At 40.2% G+C, this 23,808-nt stretch overlaps 1 protein-coding gene across 1 annotated transcript in view; it reads left to right on the forward strand.

The window, feature by feature from the left end:
* The window catches only part of GARRE1 (granule associated Rac and RHOG effector 1), a 481,286-nt gene that overhangs the window by 445,554 nt on the left and 11,924 nt on the right, over positions 1–23,808 (forward strand).

The raw sequence follows: 23,808 nt of genomic DNA on the forward strand, positions 1-23,808 counted from the left end.
TCTAAATTACTCAATTATCGTGTTTTGGAAGCTATAAGTATCTTTTGCATAGTGAAGGATAAAACAAATTAAAGTTGTCTGTTTTGTTAAAACATTGGTATAATATTGATGTTATTCAAAAATTAACCGTTTCTTTCATGTAATTGGCAAGAGTCCATGAGCTAGTGACGTATGGGAAATACAATCCTACCAGGAGGGGCAAAGTTTCCCAAACCTCAAAATGCCTATAAATACACCCCTCACCACACCCACAACTCGGTTTTGACACCAAAAATGTTTTTGTTTTATTTTACCCCACTTCCTATATGCTCCTTGCCTTCTATTTGCTTTTTTGCCTATTTTAGCATTTGCATTGTTTCCCATTCCTGAAACTGCTATATGAGGAAATAAGATATTTTGTTGTTAAATGTTATTTTTTTCTTTTACATTTTACAAGATGTCACACTCTGATCCTATCTCAGAAGCTGCTGTAAGAACCCTGCTGCCTGAACACACTTCTACCAAAGCCAAGTGTATCTGTTGTAAGGTAGCTGAGATTATATCTCCGGCTGTAGTATGAAACAGTTGTCATGATAAGCTTTTGCATGCAGAAAATGTTTCTATTAGTACTAGTACAGTATCTGTTGTTCCTTCAACATCTAATGCAGTGTTTTTCAACCAGTGAGAGATCCTCAGGTGTGCCGCTGCAGACTGAGAACAGTGTGACATATTTTTTAAATTTTGCTTGTTTTGATGTGACAGGCTCATCAGGCAGACAGGCAGGCATCATTTACAACCATGACATATTGACATTCATTCATAGACAATCATTATGATGTATAATATATGCTGTATTAGGCTACAATGTGTGATTTTGTAAAATTTTGGGATGGTGGTGAGAATTTTTTAATGTAAAAAAAGTGTGCCACGGCAAAAAAAATATTGAAAATCACTGATCTAATGTACATGATATCCCTGTTGATATGAAAAATTATATTGCTGATGCAATACAGAAGGCTATGTCTGCTATTCCGCCTTCTAATAAACATAAAAGGTCTTTTAAAACTTCTCATGATACTGATGAATTTTGTAATGACCGATAACTTACTGATATATTCACTTCTGATGAGGATCTCTCTGACTCAGACATTGATAAATCAACTTAACTTTTTAAGATTGAGTATATTCGTTCTTTGTTGAAAGAAGTATTGATTACTTTGGATATTGAGGAGTCTGGTAACCTATTCATAACAAATCCAGTAAATGTTTAAATTATGTGATTACTCTTGAGGTTGTTTCTTGTTCCTGATGCTATTTCTGATGTGATTGCTTAGAAAAGGTCTAAGCCTGGTACTTCTTTTGTTCCTTCTTCTAGGTTTAAAGGGTTGTACCCTTTGCCAGTGGCTAATTTAGAGTTTTCGGAAAACATCTCTAATGTTGATGGGGTTATTTCTACTCTTCCCAAGCGTACTACTATTCCTATGAAAGATAGTACTTCCTTTAAGGATCCTTTAGATAGGAACATTGAATCTTATCTTAGGAAAGCTTATTTACATTCTGGCTATATTCTCAGGCCTGCCATTTCTATGGCTGATGTTGCGGCTGCATCAACTTTTTGGTTGGATAGCTTAGCACAACGGGAAAAAGATTCTGATTTGTCTAGCATTGTTCGTTTGCTTCAATATGCTAATCATTTTCTCTGTGATGCTATTTTTTATATCATTAAGATTGATGTTAAAATATATGGGGGGGGGCGTGATCTGCTGGCAACCATTTCAGACTTTAGACTTAGAAGCTCTTAATATAGAGGAGATAATCTGTCAAATATCTATGAAACTACCGGGAACACAAGAACATAGCAAGTGGATTCCACTCAGGGAAATGCTCCTGTATCCATAGATGGTACTTTTGGACCGATCACGCCATCTGGAGCCCTAGACCGAACTATTAGTGTGACGAGATTGCGGCCTCCCTACATGAACTCCGCAGTTAGCGAGCCCATCCAACTACTGATATAAGATGGAGTTACCCCTTAAGACCGCATGCGATCTACTTACCAATTTGGGACAAAAGATGGACAGTCAGTTTAAGGCCCTTACTGAGATAATAAGGAACGGCCCTATCCTGCATAAAGTCGAACGACTCATTACCTTTGAGCATGATGACTGCCTCATATCTCCGGACTGACCAGGTATACCTAGCATACTACCATCCTTAACGCCTCATTCAGCGACGCCAGGGAAGCCTATGCACTCCTCCACAAGCAATCCGGTCTCTGACATAGCACCTGCCCTAGTTGGCTCACTTTCGCCCGACAGCCTCATAATAGAATCTACAAGTACGGAGCATGTACTAGGGCACTGTCTGGAGCTGCTTCTTGCAGTGCAGACCCTATTAACGCAATGTCCGACTATTGGACACTACCCTGGAGTGACTACAATTACAAGTTTGCCCCTGGTATCTCGTCAGGAGGATGCGGTCGACCTCCGTGTCTGAGCGCCAGAGGTTCTCCCTTCATTCATGGACTTGGCAATACCGCTAATGATAGGTGAAAGACTAGTGATTTCCTTCATGTCACTTGTAAGGAGCACACTTATCATGACGGATCGAAAGATCAGACCTTCCTACAACAACTTATGGGCTATAGGCTCCAGAGGACGGCATAAGATCAGATATTGGATTGGCTGAATTTATTTATTATGCAGGACTGATACCACAGTATGATAATCTGCTTTGTAACCGCAACGATCGTGACTATGTGTTTATGCCAGCATTGCCATCAGTTGAACTTTAGTTTGGAGCCTTTACTTTACTTTATCGCTATATTTTATAACTTGTTTGAGCTACATGCCTTTAAATATTGCTCTATATAATTTTACTATGTGTTCTAGAGATCCTAGGTTGTTAAGTTTGATCATTCCCATGTGCGCTATCACTGTGAGAGGGGCTTACTACTTTTCATAAATTAACAACAAGATAGATTGTCTACTGGTTATGCCCCCGTGTTCACAAAGATATTCAGTCCACTATAGTGGGGTATCTATTATATCTACTATTCCTTTCTTGTTTTATATAGTTAATTTTGATATATTTAGGCCTCTTGTGAATTTTGCATGTGAATAGCTAGTAACCATGTACCCCAAAGAGTGTTAGTCCATGCTTGAGAATTATAGTTCATGGGTAGTCGGTTGACAATGTTACTGTACATACCTCACGTCTGTATGCTTGCTTTCCTTATTTAATAGCTGACTCGGCTACCATAGACCCAAGTTACTGCCCATCTGTAGAGACCTAGCATAGCATGTGCTATACATAATAGTAGTAAAGCTGCAATATTCACAGGTACTGAACTTTTTACATTAATAGCACAGTTTGAATAGGTATTATTAACCCAAATCTTGACATTTATTTTTAAGTGTTGAGGGGCTCGTTGCCTTTGTCAATATATATCATCCTATACCCTAGGTTCATTTTCAAGAATCTATATGTGCCATTTCCTGGTCATCAGGAGAAAACATTGCTATGTGTAAATACTAGTTTTTCTCTTTGTTTAATCTTTTTAAACCTTTACACAACATAACTTACTATAACTCCCTGCTTACACAGATATTGGAGCACCTATTTAAAAATGATCTATCTAAGCCACACACCACACCTTACATATTTGTTGTTATCCATATATACACTCATTGAGGTCAAAAGACTCACTACCCCTCTTTTCATAGACCTACCACACCACTATAGTTTTCTTCCATACGCCCAGGCACTTGCAATACACGCAGAATTTTTTTTTTACTGAGGGATATAGGTATATTTATATCATTTATTCATTGCTAGTTACATAGTAGGCTCACAACATCATCTCATTTCAATACAAGGGTGGTCTGCTTACTACGCAATAGTACAAGGGCCCACATGGAGAACATATATTTTTATTTTGGAATCTTGTGTGGATCCCTTTTATATTTCCTTATCCCTCAGGCTAACCTATGCATTTACAATAATATTTATTTCACATCATATATCTCTATACTCCCTAACTTCCATGCTATAGTTTTTGGGCTACTGCATAAAACTAGTTGTCAGCCTCACATATGCCATAACAAAAGAGTACACAAGTACACTAGAGTAACCATTTATGCCATAAAACTCCACTCTTGCCATATCCTTACCAACTGCAATAAGGCCCACGATATTTATGCTCCTGGACTCGGCACAGATCATCATATTCTCCGCAAGATACACATACAGCAACTAGAGGGACACGCCCTCCCTTTCCCCCACATCCCTATCACACGAACGGCTCTTGCCCGTTGTACCCTTGCTTCTAATACTTCATACAACAACTCTATTTACTAGATGACTATACATTTATAAATTATCCCTAAGTAGCTACCATTTGACATAACATTATCGATAAAACTGGTCCAAGTGTGACCAGGGCAGTAGCTACTTCACATCTACGTTTCAAAAGAAAAATGAGGTCTCATTTAGGTTTGTCTAGTTTGTCTTCTTTTTTTCCTTCATTTATGTTTCAGACATACATTGTTATTAAGAATGTTTACCTTTATACTTTCCTTAAACAGATAGACAATTTTGCTTTGTCACTACTAAATGTAATGGAGACTTCCAGAGAGTATAAGCGATATATACGATATTTACCTCGGATCCCTAAGCTCCATATTCAACTATCCATCATATTGCTAACCACAAAACACATTTGCCTATGAGAAATAATATTTTTATCTGAAAACTCAATGTATATTTATCCATTGTATAAGAGACAGACTTGATATCCTTCTATATGTTGTATCATATATAAACCTCAATAAAAAATTAATTTAAAAAAAAAAAAAAATCTGGCTATTTTAGCTAGAAGACCTTTATGGCTCAAGTCATGGAATGCTGACATGGTATCTAAATCTAGGTTACTATCTCTATCAATTCAAGATAATAATTTGTTTGGTTTTCAGTTGGATTCTATTATTTCCACTATTACTGGGGGGAAGGGAGTTTTTTTGCCCCAGGATAAAATATCTAAGGGTAAAGCTAGAGCTTCTAATCGGTTTCGTTCCTTTCTTAAGAATAGAGAACAGAAAACCACTCCTTCCCCTAAATATTCTGGCTCCAATTGGAAGCCATCTTCGAGTTGGAATAAATCCAAGCCTTTTAAGAAACCAAAGCCAGCCCCCAAAACTGCATGAAGGTGCCACCCTCAATCCAGTTCTACTGGTGGGGGGCAGATTGAAATTATTTCAAGACGTTTGGGCAGTTTCCATTCAGAGTCATTGGATTCAGAATATTGTCTCTCAAGGGTATCAAATAGGTTTCAGAATAAGACCTCCTGTGAGAAGGTTTTTTCTCTCTCACATTCCAACAAATCCTGTGAAAGCTCAGGCCTTTCTGAAGTGTTTCAGATCTGGAGCTTTCAGGGGTAATTGTACCAGTTCTGGAACAGGGTTTGGGTTTTTATTCAAATCTATTCATTGTCCCGAAGAAGGAAAATTTATTCAGACCATTTCTGGATCTGAAATGTTTGAATCGCTTTGTAGAGGTACCAACTTTCAAGATGGTGACTATAAGGACTATTCTGCCTTTTGTTCAGCAATGTCATTATATGTCCACAATAGACTTAAAGGATGCATATCTTCACATTCCGATTCATCCAGACCACTATCGGTTTCTGAGATTCTCTTTTCTAGACAAGCATTACCAATTTGTCGCTCTTCCATTTGGCCTAGCGACAGCACCAAGAATCTTTTCCAAGGTTCTGGGTGCCCTTCTGTCTGTAATCAGAGAGCAGGGTATTGCGGTGTTTCCTTATTTGCACAATTTCTTGGTACTGGCTAAATCTTTTCATTTAGCAGAATCTCAAATTAATCAACTTGTGTTGTTGCTTCAAAAACATGGTTGGAGGATCAATTTACCAAAGAGTTTCTTGATTCCTCAGATAAGGGTCACCCTTTTAGGTTTCCAGATAGATTCAGTGTCCATGACTCTGTCTTTAACAGACAAGAGACAAATGAAATTGGTTTCTGCCTGTTGAAACCTTCAGTCTCGATCATTCCCTTCAGTGGCTATGTGTATGGAAGTTTTAGGTCTCATGACTGTAGCATCGGATGCGATCCCCTTTGCTCGTTTTCATATGAGACCTCTGCAGTTTTGCATGCTGAATCAATGGTGCAGGGATTATACTCGGATATCACAATTGATATTCTTAAATCCCAACACTCAACCCTCTCTAACTTGGTGGTTAAACAATCACCTTATTGTTCAAGGGGCCTCCTTTGTTCGTCCTTCCTGGACTGTGATTTCAACAGATGCAAGTCTCACAGGTTGGGGAGCTGTCTGGGGGTCTCTGACAGCACAAGGGGTTTGGAATCCTCAAGAGGTGAGGTAACCAATCAATATTTTAGAACTCTGTGCTATTTTCAGGGCTCTTCAGGCTTGATCTCTACTAAAGAGAGAATCATTCATTCATTTTCAGAGTGGGACTCGCAGTCCTTTAGCGATGAAAGAAGTATCTTGAATACTTTCTTGGGCAGAATTCAACTCCTGTCTAATTTCTGCAATACATATCCCGGGTGTAGACAATTGGGAAGCAGATTATCTCAGTCGTCAGACTTTACACCAAGGGGAGTGGTCCCTCCATCCAAATATGTTGTCAGATTGTACACATTTGGGGTCTTCCAGAAATGGATCTCATAGCGTCCCATCTAAACCAGAAACTTCCCAGGTATCTTTCCAAGTTCAGGGATTTTCAGGCGGAGATGGTAGATGCGTTAGCAGTTCCTTGGCCACTTCCTGTAAGACCAGACCTTCTGTTTCAAGGGCCGTTTTTCCATGAGGAACTCGAATCGCTACATTTGAAGGTATGGAAATTGAACACTTAGTGCTTAGTCATAGAGATTTCTCTGACTCTTTGATTAATACTATGCTAGAGGCTCAAAAGTATGTTTCAAGGAAGATTTATTATAGGGTTTGGAAAACCTATATTTCATGGTGTTCTCATAAATTCTCTTGGCATTCTTTTAGAATTCCTACAATTTTACAGCATCTTCAAGATGGTTTGGATAAAGGTTTGTCTGCAAGTACTTTGAAGGGACAAATATCTGCTCTTTCTGTTTTATTTCACAGAAAAATTGCTAAGCTTCCTGATATTCACTGTTTTGTACAGGCTTTGGTCCGTATCAAGCCTGTCATTAAATCAGTTTCTCCTCCTTGGAGTCTCAATTTGGTTTTGAAGGCCTTACAGGCTCCTCCTATTGAGCCTATGCATTCTTTGGACATTAAACTATTTTCTTGGAAAGTGTTGTTCCTTTTGGCTATCTCTTCAGCTAGAAGAGTTTCTGAATTGTCTGCTCTCTCTTGTGAGTCTCCTTTTCTGATTTTCCAGCAGGATAAGGCTGTTTTGCAGACTTCATTTAAATTTCTTCCTAAGGTTGTGAATTCTAACACAATTAGTAGGGAAATTGTTGTTCCTTCCTTGTGTCCTAATCCTAAGAATACTCTTGAAAGATCTTTACATTTTTTGGATGTTGTAAGAGCTTTGAAATATTATGTCGAAGCTACTCAAGATTTCAGGAAGACTTCTAGTCTATTTGGGTTTTTTTTCTGGTCCTAGGAAAGGTCAGAAAGCCTCTGCCATTTCTTTGGCATATTGGTTAAAGCTTTTGATTCACAAGGCTTATTTGGAGGCGGGACAAACTCCACCTTAGAGAATTACAGCTCATTCTACTAGATCAGTCACCACTTCTTGGGCTTTTAAGAATGAAGCTTCGGTTGATCAGATTTGCAAAGCAGCAACTTGGTCTTCTTCACATACATTTACTAAATTTAACCATTTTGATGTATTTGCTTCTTCTGGAGCAGTCTTTGGCAGAAATGTTCTTCAGGCAGCTGTCTCAGTTTGATTATTCTGCTTATGATTTAAGTTTTTTTTTCTTGTAATTTGTGTGGATTTAATTTTTTTCAGTTGAATTAGCTGTTTTTATTTTATCCCTCCCTCTCTAGTGACTCTTCTGTGGTCTTCCACATCTTGGGTATTTCTATCCCATACATCACTAGCTCATGGACTCTTGCCAATTACATGAAAGAAAACATAATTTATGTAAGAACGTACCTGATAAATTCATTTCTTTCATATTAGCAAGAGTCCATGAGGCCCACCCTTTTTTTGTGGTGGTTATGATTTTTTTGTATAAAGCACAATTATTCCAATTCCTTATTTTTTATGCTTTCGCACTTTTTTCTTATCACCCCACTTCTTGGCTATTTATGTAATATCTATTTATGTATTATCTAATTTATGTAAGAACCTGATAAATTAATTTCTTTCATATTGGCAAGAGTCCATGAGGCCCACCCTTTTTATGGTGGTTATGATTTTTGTATAAAAGCACAATTATATTTCCAGTTCCTCTTTTTGTATGCTTTTTTACTCCTTATTTTATCACCCCACTACTTGGCTATTCATTAAACTGAATTGTGGGTGTGGTGAGGGGTGTATTTATAGGCATTTTGAGGTTGGGGTAACTTTGCCCCTCCTGGTAGGATTGTATATCCCATACGTCACTAACTCATAAACTCTTGCCAATATGAAAGAAATTAATTTATCAGGTAAGTTCTTACATAAATTATGTTTTTTTCGGAGTTCAGACAAATTTTATTTTGTTTTTTAAAAGCATTCTGTTTTTCTATGGCCATTGTTTGTGAGATGCATTTTGAAATGTTAATAAACAGCTGTTCAATATGGAAACCTGTATTTCATTTGCTTACTTCCTATGATGCAGTTAAAGGACTGCTTTATTTTTTTATAGATAGCTACTTAGGATAAAAAAGGTATTTTTTTTATTGCAATATTTAAAGTGGGTAAAGTTTTAAGCCTTTTCTCTCCTGCATTCATTTCTTTACCTTTTAATTTCTTTCTTACAGGAGGTGAGAGTCCACGTTCCATTTCTCATGGGAATTACTCTTCCCTGCCACTAGAAGGAGGCAAAGATTTCCAAACCCCTCATACCTCACTGGCACCTCAGTCTTGTCTTAGCCTCCACTGGAGGAGGTTGAAGAATGAAGACGCTCATTTGATTCTTCGGTGAGAGGAGTTCTCAGACTGAGTTGGGGCCCATTTCCCCTCAGAGTGCAGTGATTGTTGGAGGGGTGTATCTGCAGTATAGGTAGTGGCATGTATTTCTCCTATTGGGATTTAGTCACAAGTGTCCACAATCCATTACTCCTGGTAACTAATACTCAAGCTGAGTCCACGAGTAATGAGACACAATGGTTGGGAATTTTCACTGAAAAACTAAATCCACAACCCCAACAAGACCGCAAATAGGGCATTTTTTAATGCACTTAAAATTTAACAGGCAAAATAAAATCTATAACTGCCTGAAGGATTCTCCTACCAAAGGCTGCCACAGAAGAAGCAAAAACATTAAAATGGTCAAATTTAGTAATAGTATGCAAAGAACACCAAATAGCTGCCTTGCAGATTTGATCAATTGAAGCCTCGTTCTTGAAAGCTCAAAAAGTGGCAACTGATCTTGTAGAATGAGCAAGTAAACCTGCCTCCAAGTAAGCCTTATGAATCAAAAGTTTCAACCAAGAGGGCAAAGAAACAGCAGAAACTTTCTTTTTTTTCTAGAACCAGAAACGTTAACAAACAAACTAAAAATTTGTCTGAAATTCTCAGGAGCATCAATATAATAATTCAATGTTCTAACAACATTCAAATTATGCAAAGATCTCTCTGAAGCATTCATGGGATTAGGACAACAATTTCCAGACTAAACTTTAGGCAAGTAATCAAATTTAGTCTTTTAAGAAAGCATTTTCCTGATATAAGATAAGGAGGGTCACAAGAAAGAGCAGACAATTCAGAGATAGCAATTCACCGTCTTAATTTATACCAAAGCCTGAACAAAACCATGAATGTCAGGAAGATTAGCAATCTGCAATGAAAAACTGAAAGAGCAGAAATCTGCCCTTTCAGAGAACTGGCAGATATGCTCTTATCCAAACTATCCTCTATGACATGCAAAATATTAGAAATTCTAAAAAAAATGCCAGGAAAAGCTATGATCTATACACCAAGCAATAAAAGCCTTCCAAACCTTATGATAAATCTTCCTAGTCACAGGCTTACAACCCGGGATTACAGGTTTTAATTATAGAATCCATGCCATCAAGCTTAGAGATTTGAGATCCAGATGAAAAAAACGGACCTTGAGACAGAAGCTCTGGGCGAAGCAAAAGAGGCCAAGGAGGGACAACTTGACATCTGAACCAGATCTGAATATTAAATCCTGCAAGGCCAAGCTGGGGCAATCAGGATTACTGATGATTTTTCTAGCCTTATCTTGGAAATCACTCTGGGAAGAAGAACAAGAGGAGGAAACGGATAAGCAAGCTGAAATGACCAGTGAGTTACTAGCGCATCCACAAACTCCGCCTGAGGGTCCCTGGACCTTGCAAACTATCTGGGATTTTTTTTTGTTAAAACAAGAAGCCATCAGATCTATCACTGGGAGACCCCAAAGATGAACAATCTGATTGAACACATCCTGGTGAAGGGACCATTCACCTGCATGCAGAGACTGATAACTAAGAAAATATGCTTCCCAGTTGTTCACTCATGGAATATGAACTGCAGAGAGTAGACTGGAATTTACTTCTGCCCATGAGAAAATTTGAGACACTTCCTCATGGCTAAGGAACCGTGGGTTCGCTCCTGATAATTGATGTAAGCCATTGCTGTGACATTGTCCAATTGAAAGAGATGAGACTCCCTTTTCAACAGAAGCCAAGTCTAAAGAGCCCTGAAAATAGCACAGAGTTTTAGAACATTTGTTGGCAACTTTGCCTCCTAAGGAGCCCAAACCCCCTGTGCTCTGAGACCCCCAATCAGCTCCCCAACCTGAAAGACTTGCATATTTAGCTATCACAGTCCAGGTGGGATGAGCAAAAGAAGCCCCCTGAATATTGAACTGATGATCCAGCCACCAAGTAAGAAAATGACTTGTACTGTAATCCAGAAAAATCTTTTGAGATATCAAGTATCATCCCTGCACACTGACGAAGCACACAAAGCTGAAGTCTCTCATGTGAAATCGAGCAAATGGAACTACATCTGAAGCTGCAATCATGAGACACAGTACTTCCATAAAAAGAGCAACAGAGGGGAAAAGAGAGATTGGAGGTTCAGACAGGCTGACACCCATTCTAGCCTTCTCAGATCTGTTAAAGAAAGACTCAAGGATATGGAATCTATATAAAACTTTAAAAAAGTAAGAAAGACTCATGGATATGAAATCTATTTAAAACTTTAAAAAAGTAGCCCTTGTCTGATCGTCCAACCATGCTGGTGAAGAAACAACAGTAGTCTGTTGGTGTAAGTTTTTGCTAAAAGAAAAGATAGATGGAGCTTTGAACCAAGATATCGTCCAGGTAAGGATCACAGACTATAGGGATCACAGACTATAGGACACCCAGAACTCTGAGAAAATTCTTGGAGCTGTAGCCAGACTGAATGGTAGAGCAACAAACTGAAAATGCTTGTATAGAAAGGCAAACCTCAGAAACTGGTAATTTTCCCTTGGACTTGAACATGAAGATTTTAATAAAATCCCATCCCCTGTTCCTGCAAAGGAACTGGAGCAATCACAAAAAAAAGCTTGGTCTTTTAAGGGATTTTAAGGGATTCCTTGGGACATTGTACAGAAAAAAAAACCTTCTTCTGGGAGGTTTTGTTCAGAAACCTATTTGATAACCCTATTCAAAACTATATTCAGAACCCAGGGATCTGGGACAGACTGAAACCAAGCTTTCTAAAAAGGCATAACCCACTATCTACCAGAGCGTTTGGATCAGGGACTGATCCTTCATGCATACTTGGAACTAGAGGTGGATATTTGGCTTGCTTAGGTCTGTTCCAATTAGCACTAGGAGGTGGTTTGCTTTTGATGAAAGCAACGAAAATGATTGGAGGCTTTAGATTTCCCCTTGGACTTCTTGTCCTGAGGAAAGAAAGCCTCTTTACCTCCAGTAACATTAGAAATGATCAAAATCAGGACCAAACAATTTCTTTCCCTAAAAATAAAGAGATAAAAGTCTGTATTTAGACACCATATCAGCAAACCAGTACTAAGCCATAAAGCTCTTCTAGAAAGAACTGCCAAAGGCATGCTTTTAACTAGGGTTGCACCAATACCATTTTTTTAAGACCGAGTACAAGTACCGATACTAGTTTTCAAATACTCGCCGATACCAATTACCGATACTTTTTTTTTTTTATGTCATGTGACAGTTTACCAAGCACAATACAGACTAATTATTTAATATTCCTTCTTTATAATTATGAAGGACTGTAGCTCAAAAGACATTATAAAATAATAAAACAGGTTTTATTTGTCACAAATTTCACAGAACATGTTTAGAAATAAAAATATTACAATAAAATATATTAACAACAACAATAAATAACAAATATAAAATTGCAACCAACCAAAAGTGCCATACAGTAAAAATAGAACAGAATACTGTTTAATCATGGTGAACAACACTATGGGCTAGATTACATTTGGCTGGTAAGCTTTACCAATGCTCTCATTACACGTCCTACTCCATTAAAGGCTATGGAGTTGGAAATGTGAACAGAGCATTGGTAAAGCTTACCAATCAAATGTAATCTAAATCTATTCCTATAATTGCAGGATGAGTGTTCATTGGGATTAACTTAAAGGGACACTGAACCCAAATTTTTTCTTTTGTGATTCAGATAGAGCATGCAATTTTAAACAACTTTCTAATTTACTCCTAGTATCAATTTTTCTTCGTTCTCTTGCTTTATTTATTTGAAAAAGAAGGCATCTAAGCTATTTTTTTGGTTCAGACCATGGAAAGCACTTGTTTATTGGTAGATGAATTTACCCACCAGTCAGCAAGAACAACACAGTGTGTTCACCAAATATGGGCTGGCATCTAAACTTACATTCTTGCATTTCAAATAAAGATACCAAGAGAATGAAAATAATTTGGTAATAGGTGTAAATTAGAAAGTTGCTTAAAATTGCATGCTCTATCTGAATCACGATAGAAAAAAATTGGGTTCAGTGTCCCTTTAATTTTTCCTATGAGTACTCTTCCTTTAATTATATAAGCTAAGATGTTCCTCAGAGTACAGTATGTTTTGAACATAATTGTGCAAGATGAGAACTAGCAGTATAAAAGGCAATCTAGCAATTAGAATAATTTTTCAAAAGTGGCAAGTTCTTTTTAAGGAACAGAACAGAAGCATCTCTGCATGTTCAGCTATAAGTCTGTTTTTGCTATTAGTAAGGAGGTTCAACTTTCCACACTACTGCATGGGGCAGAAAGATATTTTTGGGCCATTTTAGCCAGAGCTGGAAATCTCAGTTTATTAACTGCCCAGTACTTCAGGGGTTTGTCTGAACGCAGTACAGTGATCTCTCCTACAATAATACAAATAAGAGCAATTTGTATTGGCAGAACAGTAGTAAACAATTTTTAGTTTAGTCTCCACTCCAGCTTTAAATGAAATGAGAACATGCAGTTTGAAAAAAAAAAACACCACAAGATAGCATATGAGTAGTAAGTGGAGGTATCGGTTTAAGTATGGATGCATTTGCACGAGTACAAGTACTCATGCAAGTACTTGGTATCGGTACCGATACCGATACTAGTATCGGTATCAGTGCAACCCTGCTTTTAACATTACTCTTAATAATGTCAAATACAGAATCACAAATAAAGGAGTTGGCACTTTTGAGCAGTTCCAAGAGGTTAAAAAAATCTTCACTAGCAGAATAATTGGAAAACTGCTCTGAAAGACTGCCACAGTTCAACTTTAGAGGCAGGCAAGCAAGCAAGCTTTTGACACACATCGCAGTGATGGCGAATGTTTTGGTGTGTTTTTTCCTTTATATGATGCCAGATTGATGCACGCCTCCTCTCTTATGTCTGATATTTAGATAGCACGGGTTCTACCACATATTTGCTGTTATCATTTTAAAGTAAGTTTTTTTTAAATTTCTTTTCAGAGGGGGTAAGTTAGCTCTCAGTTCCCTAGTCATGAGAAAAGTATTTTGAGTTCTTTCCTGGGCAGAAGTCATTTGTTGTTAATTTCTGCTGTTCATATTCCTGGAGTGAACAACTGGGAAACAGATCTTCTTAGTCGCTAGTCCTTGCATCCAGGAGAATGGTCTCTTCATCTGGATGTCTTTATCAAATAGTGGTTCCTTGGGGTCTCCCAGAGTTAGATCTGATGGTTTCTCGGTTCAATCTCTAACTTTCCAGGTACCGTGTGAGGTCCATAAATACTCAAGCAGTGTTTGTAGATGCTCTGGTTGTTCCATAGTCATTTTGATTACCTTATGTATTTTCCACCTATGGTTCTTCCCCAGGGTGGTTGCCTTAATCAGATTAGAGGGAGCGTCAGTGATTTTAACTGTTCCGGCTTGGTATCGCAAAGTTTAGTATACGGATCTAGTTCAGAGATCCAGTTGCCCTTTATTGGCATGGAGATTGAACGAATAGTTTTTATGTAGAGAGGGTTCTCTAATTTTGTTATTGAGTCTTTGATACAGTTTTGTGAGCCTCTGTCCAAGTAGTTTTATTATAAGGTTTGGAGAACCTTTATTTCCTTGTGTCGTCATTGTTTTTTTACAGGCGTTCTTTTAAAATTCCTAGGATTTTGCCGTTTTAGCAGGATGGTTTGGATAAGGGTTTATCCGCAAGTTCTTTTGAAGCGTCAGATTTCAGCTCTTTGTTTTTTTTTCCTCTGGAAGATTGCTAATCTTTTAAATATTCATAATTTTCTTCAGGCTTTGGCTAGGGACACTGAACCCACATTTTTTATTTCATAATTCAGATAGAGCATGAAATTTTATGCAATTTTCTAATTTACTCCTATTATACATTTTTCTTTGTTCCTTGCTATCCTTATTTTAAAAGCAGGAATGTAAATCTTAGCAGCCAGCCCATTTTAGGTTCAGCACCATGGATAGCGCTTGCTTATTGGGGGCTTACATTTACCCACCTATAAGCAAGCATAACCCAGGTTCTCAACCAAAAATGGGCCGGCTACTATGCATCACAGTCCTACTTTTTAAATAAAGATAGCAAGAGAACGAAGAAAATTTGATAATAGTAAAATAGAAAGTTGCTTAGAATTGCATGCTCTATCTGAATCATGAAAGAAAAAAAATTGGGTTTAGTGTCCCTTTAACCCTGTTGTTAAACCAATTTTCTCCTTGGAGTCTTATCTTGGGTTTGAGGGTTTTTTAGGCTACTCCTTTTGTGCCTATGCATAAGGTTTTGTTTCTTTTGCCTAGATTTTCTGAGTTATCTGCTCTTTCATGTGATTTTCCTTGTCTTATTTTTTAAGGATAAAGCAGTTTTTTAAGGGTTGTATTTTCTAACTGTATCAGACGCAATCTTGTTCTTCCTTCTTTGTGTCTTAATCCCTAAATTATTCAGTTTTGCACATGCTTTGAATGATGTTAGAGCGTTGAAATATTAAGTTAGCGCTACTATAGTTTTCAGACAAACTTCTAGTTTTTGTGCTCTTTTCTGATTCTAGAAAAGGGCAGGAAACTTTGTCTTCTTGGTTGAGACTTCTGATCCATAAGGCTTTTTTTGGAGGCAGGGTAGCCTCCACCTTAACTGGTAACTGTTCAGTTGCCATTTTTTGGCCTTTTAGAAATGAGGCTTCAGTTATCATTTTTTTCAGTTTGCAAGACAGCTATTTGGTGGTCTTTGTATACCTTTTCTAAATTCTATTTAAAAAATGTTTCTGCTTGTTCTGATGTGGCCTTTGGTAGAGCTTCATTCAGGCAGTTGTCTCAGGATGATTCTTTGCCTGTTGATTATTTTTTTTTTCATTGTATGGTTTTGCCCTTTTTTTGTTCTTTTGGGGTTGTGGAATTCGTTTTTCAGTGAAAAAAAGCTTTTCTTTCTAATGACACAGTGAGTCCACAGATCATCTCTGTTTACTATTGGGAATTTCACTCCTGGCCAGCAGGAGGAGGCAAAGAGCACTACAGCAAAGCTGTTAAGTATCACCTCCCTTCCCTCATACCCCAGTCATTCTCTTTGCCTGCGTTGCAAGGAGTTGGTAAAGTTTAGGTGTCTGAAAGAATTTTTCTTCAATCAAGAGTTTATTATTTTAAAGCAGAGCAGGTTTGCCCTGATCTTTTCTGGGGTTTAGTCGTAGTCCACGTCAGTCTCTTCAGTAGAGCAGTGGTGGCTTTTAAGCAAATGGGAACTTGTGGGGTATAATCCCCACTGCGCCTATCAATCAGTTATTGCTGCCCTAACTTGAAAGCCTGAGTAAGATTATTCAGTTTTTCGTCTTTCCACAGGTCCATGGGAGGGAGTATTCCCTCTCAAACCATGTGAGCTGTCCTGCTGCCGGGCAGATTTACATTGAGGTAAGTGCCAATTTTAATTCTTTGAAAGAAGAAGGGAAATCCTGGCACTTTAACAGTTGGTTCTATTTGGGACTTTTATACAATCATGCTATTAGGGGTTAATGGGTTATTGTGTGGCAGTTGTGCAGGCACTGGAGACAATAAGTTTTTTTATGGAGGCTAAGTTAATGTTTTTGGTGTCCGGTGTATTCCGGTCAGAGTGAAGACATTGGAAGTTGTATGAGAATGTGTTTGGGCGTACTTATATCTCCCGGCGATTTTTTCCCTAAGGGAAGTTAATGGCGGCCGGGAGGTTCAGTTACACACGCCCACGATGGGCGGGCTTTCTCTGAAGCGGCAAGTATGTTTCTTTGCATGCTTTTTCCTATTCCTGTGTGTTCCGGATGATTGAATATCCGTTGCGGTTCAGCTCTTCAGAGGATGGTTCAACGATCTCCTGAGAGCCAGCTGGAGCTGTGTTGGGAGTCCATATCTCTGACTGCTATTGATCCCGGCAGCCAGCAGGACAGGTAGGCACCTCAGCAGAGCTTGCTGAGGTGTAGAGGTTGCCCGTTTTTTCTGTAGAGCTGCTGTTCTGCTGTTTAAAAAATAAAGTGACAGTTTTAAATTTAAAGGGACAGTAACTTTTTTTCACAATAAAAATCAAAGTTGTATAAGAGTATTTTATTGCTTGGGGATTTTCTTTTGGGTAAAGATGGACCAGGAGGCCCTGCAAAATGTTTCTTGTAGTTTGTGTTTTGATGTTCCTCATATATTGAGAGAACATTGCATTACAGGGATAGACTTTTTGATACTGAGCCATCATTATCTAAGGCTGAGGTTGTTCAGGGGTCTCCTGTTCAAGACATGCCTCAGCTTTCTCAAGTGTCCCAAACCTTATCGTCCACACATGCAGTGCCCTGTGTTTCCTCTCACACTCCGGTTGGAGTTACTTTGCAAGACTTTGCTACTCACATATCCTCTGCGGTAACTGATGCGCTGTCTGCTTTTCCCATGCTGCAGGGGAAGCGCAAGAGGAAATGTAAAGAATTAGTGAGTAAGGTTTCTGATACAGTCGTGGCTATTCCGAATGTTCCCTCCCAAAAGTCTGAGGAGGAAGATACTTCGGTAGCATCTGAGGGTGAAGACTCAGACAGTGTAATTCCTTCTGCTTATGCTGAATTTGTATCCTTCTGGTTTAAGCTAGAACACCTCCGGTTGTTACTTAAGGAGGTTTTGGCTACCCTGGACGACTCCGACATGACTATCACAGTCAATCCTAAGAAGTCAAGTAAGCTAAACAAATACTTTGACGTTCCTTCTGTGGTGCAGGTTTTCCCGGTACCAGACCGGGCTACAGATATTATTGCACGGGAATGGGAGAGATCTGGTATCCCGTTTTTCTCCATCCCCAATTTTTAAGAAGATGTTCCCAATAGCTGACTCTATAAAGGAGTCTTGGCAAACGGTCCCCAAGGTAGAAGGGGCAATTTCCACCTTGGCTAAGAGAACCACTATTCCCATAGAGGATAGCTGTTCTTTTAAGAATCCTATGGATAGGAAGTTGGAAGGATTACTTAAAAAGATGTATGTACACCAGGGTTTACAATGGTAACCTGTGGTGTGTATTGCTACTGTCACCAGCACAGCAGCTTACTGGTTTGATGCGTTATCTGACTCTTATTCAGAAGGATACTCCTCCTTGAAGAGATCCAGGACAGGATCAATGCTCTTAAGTTGGCCAATTCCTTTATCACGGATGCTTCATTACAAGTCATAAAATTGGGAGCAAAGGTTTCTGGCTTTGCTGTTTTGGTTCGTAGAGCCTTATGGTTGAAATCCTGGTCTGCGGATGTTTCATCTAAGTCTAAGCTCTTGGCAATTCCTTACAACGGTAAGACCTTATTTGGGATGGGGTTGGCCGAGATCATTTCAGATATTTCGAGAAAAAAAGGGCACTTCCTCCTTCAAGATAAGAGGAATAAACAGAAAGGACATCAGAGTAATTTTCGTTCCTTTCAAAACGTTAAGGGTAAGCCTCCCCCCCACTCTTCCAAGCAGGAACAGTCCAAGTCCTCCTGGAAGCCCAATCAGTCTTGGAACAAGGGGAAGCAATCCAAGAAGCCCATTAGTGACTCAAAGTCAGCATGAAGGGTCTGCCCCCAATCAGGGAGTGGATCTGGTCGGGGGCAGACTTTCTTTCTTTGCTCAAGCCTGAGTTCGGGATGTTCCGGATATTTGGGCCGTGGACATTTGTGTCCCATGGATACAAACTTGAGTTCAAGGCCTTTCCTCCCAGGGGCAGGTTCCTTTGTTCAAGGTTATCTGTAGACCAGATAAAAAGAGAGGCATTCTTACCTTGTGTACGCGATCTCTCCAACCTGGGTGTGATAGTTCCTGTTCCAATGCAGGAACAGGGCCTAGGATTCTACTCCAATCTGTTCGTGGTTCCCAAAAAAGAGGGAACCTTCAGACCAATTTTAGACCTCAAGAGTCTAAACAAGTTTCTCAGAGTACCCTCCTTCAAGATGCAAACGATTCGCTCCATTCTTTCCTTGATTCAAGAGGGTCAATTCATGACGACAGATTTAAAGGATGCGTACCTGCGCATTAACATTCACAGGAACCATCACAAGTTTCTAAGGTTCGCATTTTTGGACAAATACTTCCAGTTTGTGGCCCTTCCATTCAGCCTTGCCACAGCTCCCAGGATTTTCTCAAAGGTTCTGCAAGCACTATTGGCGGTGCTTCAGCTGCAGGGTATTGCAGTGGCGCCTTATCTGGATGACATTCTGGTTCAGGCGCCTTCCTTTCAACAAGCAAACTCCCACACGGAGATGTTATCTTTTCTGCGTTCTCACGGATGGAAGGTGAATTTGGGAAAGAGTTCCATAATTCCAGCTACACGGGTGGTGTTCTTGGGAACCATAATAGATTCTCAATCATCGAAAAATTTTCTGACAGAGGTCAGAAAGACAAAGATTCTCAATTCTTGTCTTGCCCTTCAGTCCTCTCTTCGTCCGTCAGTGACCCAATGTATGAAGGCAATTGGTCTGATTGTGTCTGTCATGGACATCATTCCGTTTGCTCGGTTCCATCTCAGACCTCTGCAGTTATGCATGCTCAGTCAATGGAACAGGGATAATGCGGATCTGTCTCCGCAATTAGAACTGAATCAGGCGACAAGAGATTCTCTTCCATGGTGGTTGTCTCAGGACCATCTTTCCCAGGGGACCTGCTTCCGCAGGCCTACCTGGGTGATTGTGACCACGAATGCAAGCCTGCTGGGTTGGGGAGCAGTTTGGGGGTCGTTAAAGGCTCAGGTCTATGGACTCGAGAGGAGTCCGGTCCCCCATAAATATCATAGAACTGGAGGCAATCTTCAATGCTCTTCTAGCCTGGCCTCAGTTAGCTTCAGTCCGGTTTATCAGGTTCCAGTCAGACAACATAACTTTGGTGGCTTACATCAATGATCAGGGAGGAACTCAGAGTTCCTTGGCCATGACAGAGGTAACCAGAATTATTCACTGGGCAGAGACCCACAACTGCTGCCTGTCTGCGATTCACATCCCAGGAGTGGACAATTGGGAAGCGGATTTTCTGAGCAGACAGATTTTTCACCCGGGGGAGTGGGAACTTCATCCGGAAGTATTTTCCAGCTTGATCCTCAAATGGGGCAGCCGGAGCTGGATCTCATGGCGTCTCGTCAGAATACCAAGCTCCCGAGGTAAGGGTCGAGGTCAAGGGATCCTCAGGCTGTACTGATAGATGCTCTGGCGGTTCCTTGGAATTTCAGTCTAGCATACCTGTTCCCTTTTGTTCGCTCTCCTACCTTGGGTCATTGCTCGAATCAAGCAGGAGGGGGCGTCAGTAATCCTCATTGCGCCGGCGTGGCCGGGTCATAGGAAGTGGTGAGTGCCCTGGCCATTGGAGGTTATAAAGGTGCCTGTTTATTAAGTTAATCTTGTCCATAATAAAAGAGCATGCTATGGAGGACTCTGACGTGTTAGAGGGTACTCCCTCTTTAACAAAGTCTAATTCCTGTGTTTATTGTGAGGAGGTTCTTGTAGATCAGCCTGCTCAACTATGTTCCACATGCCTCGATAAAGTTACATCTAAAAATAAAGGGATGTCTAGTACTACTGAGCCGTCCACCTCTGAGGGTTCCCTGTCCCGTGAGGTGCGTTCTCTGCTTTTATCTCCGAGTGCACATGCAGCATCCCAGGGTCCAACCATTACTCCTACGGGAGAGATTAGTTGGCTGTCAGATTTTTGGGATCAACTGCAAACGGTGGTAACAAAAGTGATCCATGCCTTACCACGTTCTGCTAAGCGTAGGGCGTATCATGGCGGTCCGCCCCAGGGGTTGTCTACGCCTATGGAAATATCAGAGGCGTTATACGATGACGAGGCCCACTCCGACTCTTCGGAGGAGGCTTCTTCAGGGTCGGAGTCATCTCATCCTCCGGTTTAGGATAGAGAATTTGCACTTTTTGCTGAAGCAAGTGCTTGCTACTCTGGAGGTTCCGGAAACAAAGCTTTCGAAGGAACCTTCGATTCCTAAGCTTAATAAGGTATACGAGGACAGGGTGGTGCCTCAGACCTTCCCGGTTCCTGTTAAGATGGCTATTATTAAGAATGAATGGGAGAGATTAGGTTCTTCCTTTCTTCTACAAGATACGACGAGTCCACGGATTTCATCCTTGTGGGATATTAACCTCCTGCTAACAGGAAGTGGCAAAGAGCACCACAGCAGAGCTGTATATATAGCTCCTCCCTTCCCTCCACCCCCAGTCATTTTCTTTGCCTGTGTTAGTAATAGGAAGAGGTAAAGTTGAGGTGTTAGTTTTAGATTCTTCAATCAAGAAGTTTTTTATTTTAAATGGTACCGGTGAGTACTATTTTCCTCAAGGAGATATGGAAGAAGATTTCTGCCCTGAGGTTGATGATCTTAGGAGATGTAACTAAGATCCATGTGGTTCCCACAGAGCTTCTGAAGGTAGTACAAGAGAAATCTTCAGTGTGGAGAATGGTTTCATGCTACAAGCAGCATTGAGGTATGTTCAGTCTTTTAATTCTGAGGAGACTTGGTATATCAGAACTGGCTGACATTTTTTCCCTGCAAGGGAAGGGGTAAGCAGTAGACCTGTACAGACCAGAGACTCTCTTCTTTGGTGGTTGTTGCCGGATCATCTGTCCCAGGGGACGTGTTTCCAAAGACCCTCGTGGGTGATAGTGACAACGGACGCCAGTCTACTGGAATGGGGTGCAGTCTGGAATTCCCTGAAGGCTCAGGGTGTTTGGACTCAGGTGGAGTCTCGATTTCCAATCAATATTCTGGAACTGAGAGCAATATTCAATGCGCTTCAGGCGTGGCCTCAGTTGGCTTCATCAGGGGGGAACAAGGAGTTCCTTAGCGATGATAGAAGTATCCAAGATAATCCGATGGCGGGAGGCCCACTCTTGTTATCTATCGGCAATCTACATCCCAGGAGTAGAGAACTGGGAAGAAGATTTTCTAAGTCGTCAGACTATTCATCCGGGGGAGTGGGAACCTCCACCCGGAGATGTTTGCCTCACTGATTGCCCAATGGGGCAGGCCGGAATTGGATCTGATGGCATCTCGACAGAATGCCAAGCTTCCACGACACGGATCCAGGTCGAGGGTTCCCCAGGCCGAACTGATAGATGCCTTGGCAGTGCCTTGGTCGTTCAGCCTAGCTTATGTGTTTCCACCGTTTCCTCTCCTTCCACGCATGATTGCTCGGATCAAACAGGAGAGAACTTCAGTAATCCTGATCGCACCTGCGTGGCCACGTAGGACTTGGTATGCGGATCTAGTGGACATGTCCTCTCTGCCACAGTGGAAACTTCCTTTGAGACAGGATCTTCTCATTCAAGGACCTTTCCAACATCCAAATCTAAATTCTCTGCAGCTGACTGCTTGGAGATTGAACGATTGATTTTATCTAAGCGGGGATTCTCAGATTCGGTCATTGATACTTTGATACAGGCACGTAAGCCTGTCACTAGAAAAATCTATCATAAGATATGGCGTAAATATCTTTATTGGTGTGAATCCAAGGGCTACTCATGGTGTAAAGTTAGGATTCCTAGGATTTTGCCTTTTCTCCAAGAAGGATTGGAGAAAGGGTTATCGGCAAGTTCCTTAAAGGGACAGATTTCTGCTTTGTCAATTTTGCTTCACAAACGTTTGACGGATGTTCCAGATGTTCAGTCTTTTTGTCAGGCTCTAACCAGAATTAAGCCTGTATTTAGACCAATTACTCCTCCCTGGAGTTTGAATTTAGTTCTTAGAGTTCTTCAAGGGGTTCCGTTTGAACCCATGCATTCCATAGATATTAAATTACTATCTTGGAAAGTTTTGTTTTTGGTTGCTATTTCTTCTGCTCGTAGAGTTTCTGTGCTTTCAGCGTTACAATGTGATTCGCCTTATCTTATATTTCATTCTGATAAGGTGGTTTTGCGTACTAAACCTGGATTTCTTCCTAAGGTTGTTTCTAATAAGAATATTAATCAGGAAATTGTTGTTCCTTCCTTGTGTCCTAATCCTTCTTCTAAGAAGGAGCATCTGTTACATAATCTGGACATGGTCCATGCCTTGAAATTATACTTACAGACGACTAAGGATTTCCGTCAATCATCTTCATTATTCATTGTTTATTCTGGAAAGCGTAGGGTTCAGAAAGCTACGGCTACCTCTCTTTCTTTTTGGGTGAGGAGTATCATCCGCCTGGCATATGAGGCTGCTGGACAGCAGCCTCCTGAAAGAATTATGGCTCATTCTACTAGGGCTGTGGTTTCCACATGGGCCTTTAAAAACTATTCTTCTGTTGAACAGATTTGTAAGGCTGCGACTTGGTCCTCTCTTCATACTTTTTTCCAAATTTTACAAATTTGATACTTTTGCTTCTTCTGGGGCTGTTTTTGGGAGAAAGGTTCTTCAAGCAGTGGTGCCTTCCGTTTAGGTCTCTGTCTTGTCCCTCCCGTTTCATCCGTGTCCTGTAGCTTTGGTATTGTATCCCACAAGTAAGGATGAAATCCGTGGACTCGTCGTATCTTGTAGAAGAAAAGGAAATGTATGCTTACCTGATAAATTGATTTCTTCTACGATACGACAAGTCCACGGCCCTCCCTGTCATTTTTAAGACAGATTATATTTTATTTTTTTACAACTTCAGTCACCTCTGCACCTTTAGCTTTTCCTTTCTCTTCCTAAACCTTCGGTCGAATGTCTGGGGGTGGAGGGAAGGGAGGAGCTATATATACAGCTCTGCTGTGGTGCTCTTTGCCACTTCCTGTTAGCAGGAGGTTAATATCCCACAAGTAAGGATGAAATCAATTTAGCAGGTAAAGCATAAATTTCCTTTTTCCCCTT

The sequence above is a fragment of the Bombina bombina genome, chromosome 1 (genome assembly GCF_027579735.1).
Source record: "Bombina bombina isolate aBomBom1 chromosome 1, aBomBom1.pri, whole genome shotgun sequence".
Taxonomy (NCBI): Eukaryota; Metazoa; Chordata; class Amphibia; order Anura; family Bombinatoridae; genus Bombina; species Bombina bombina.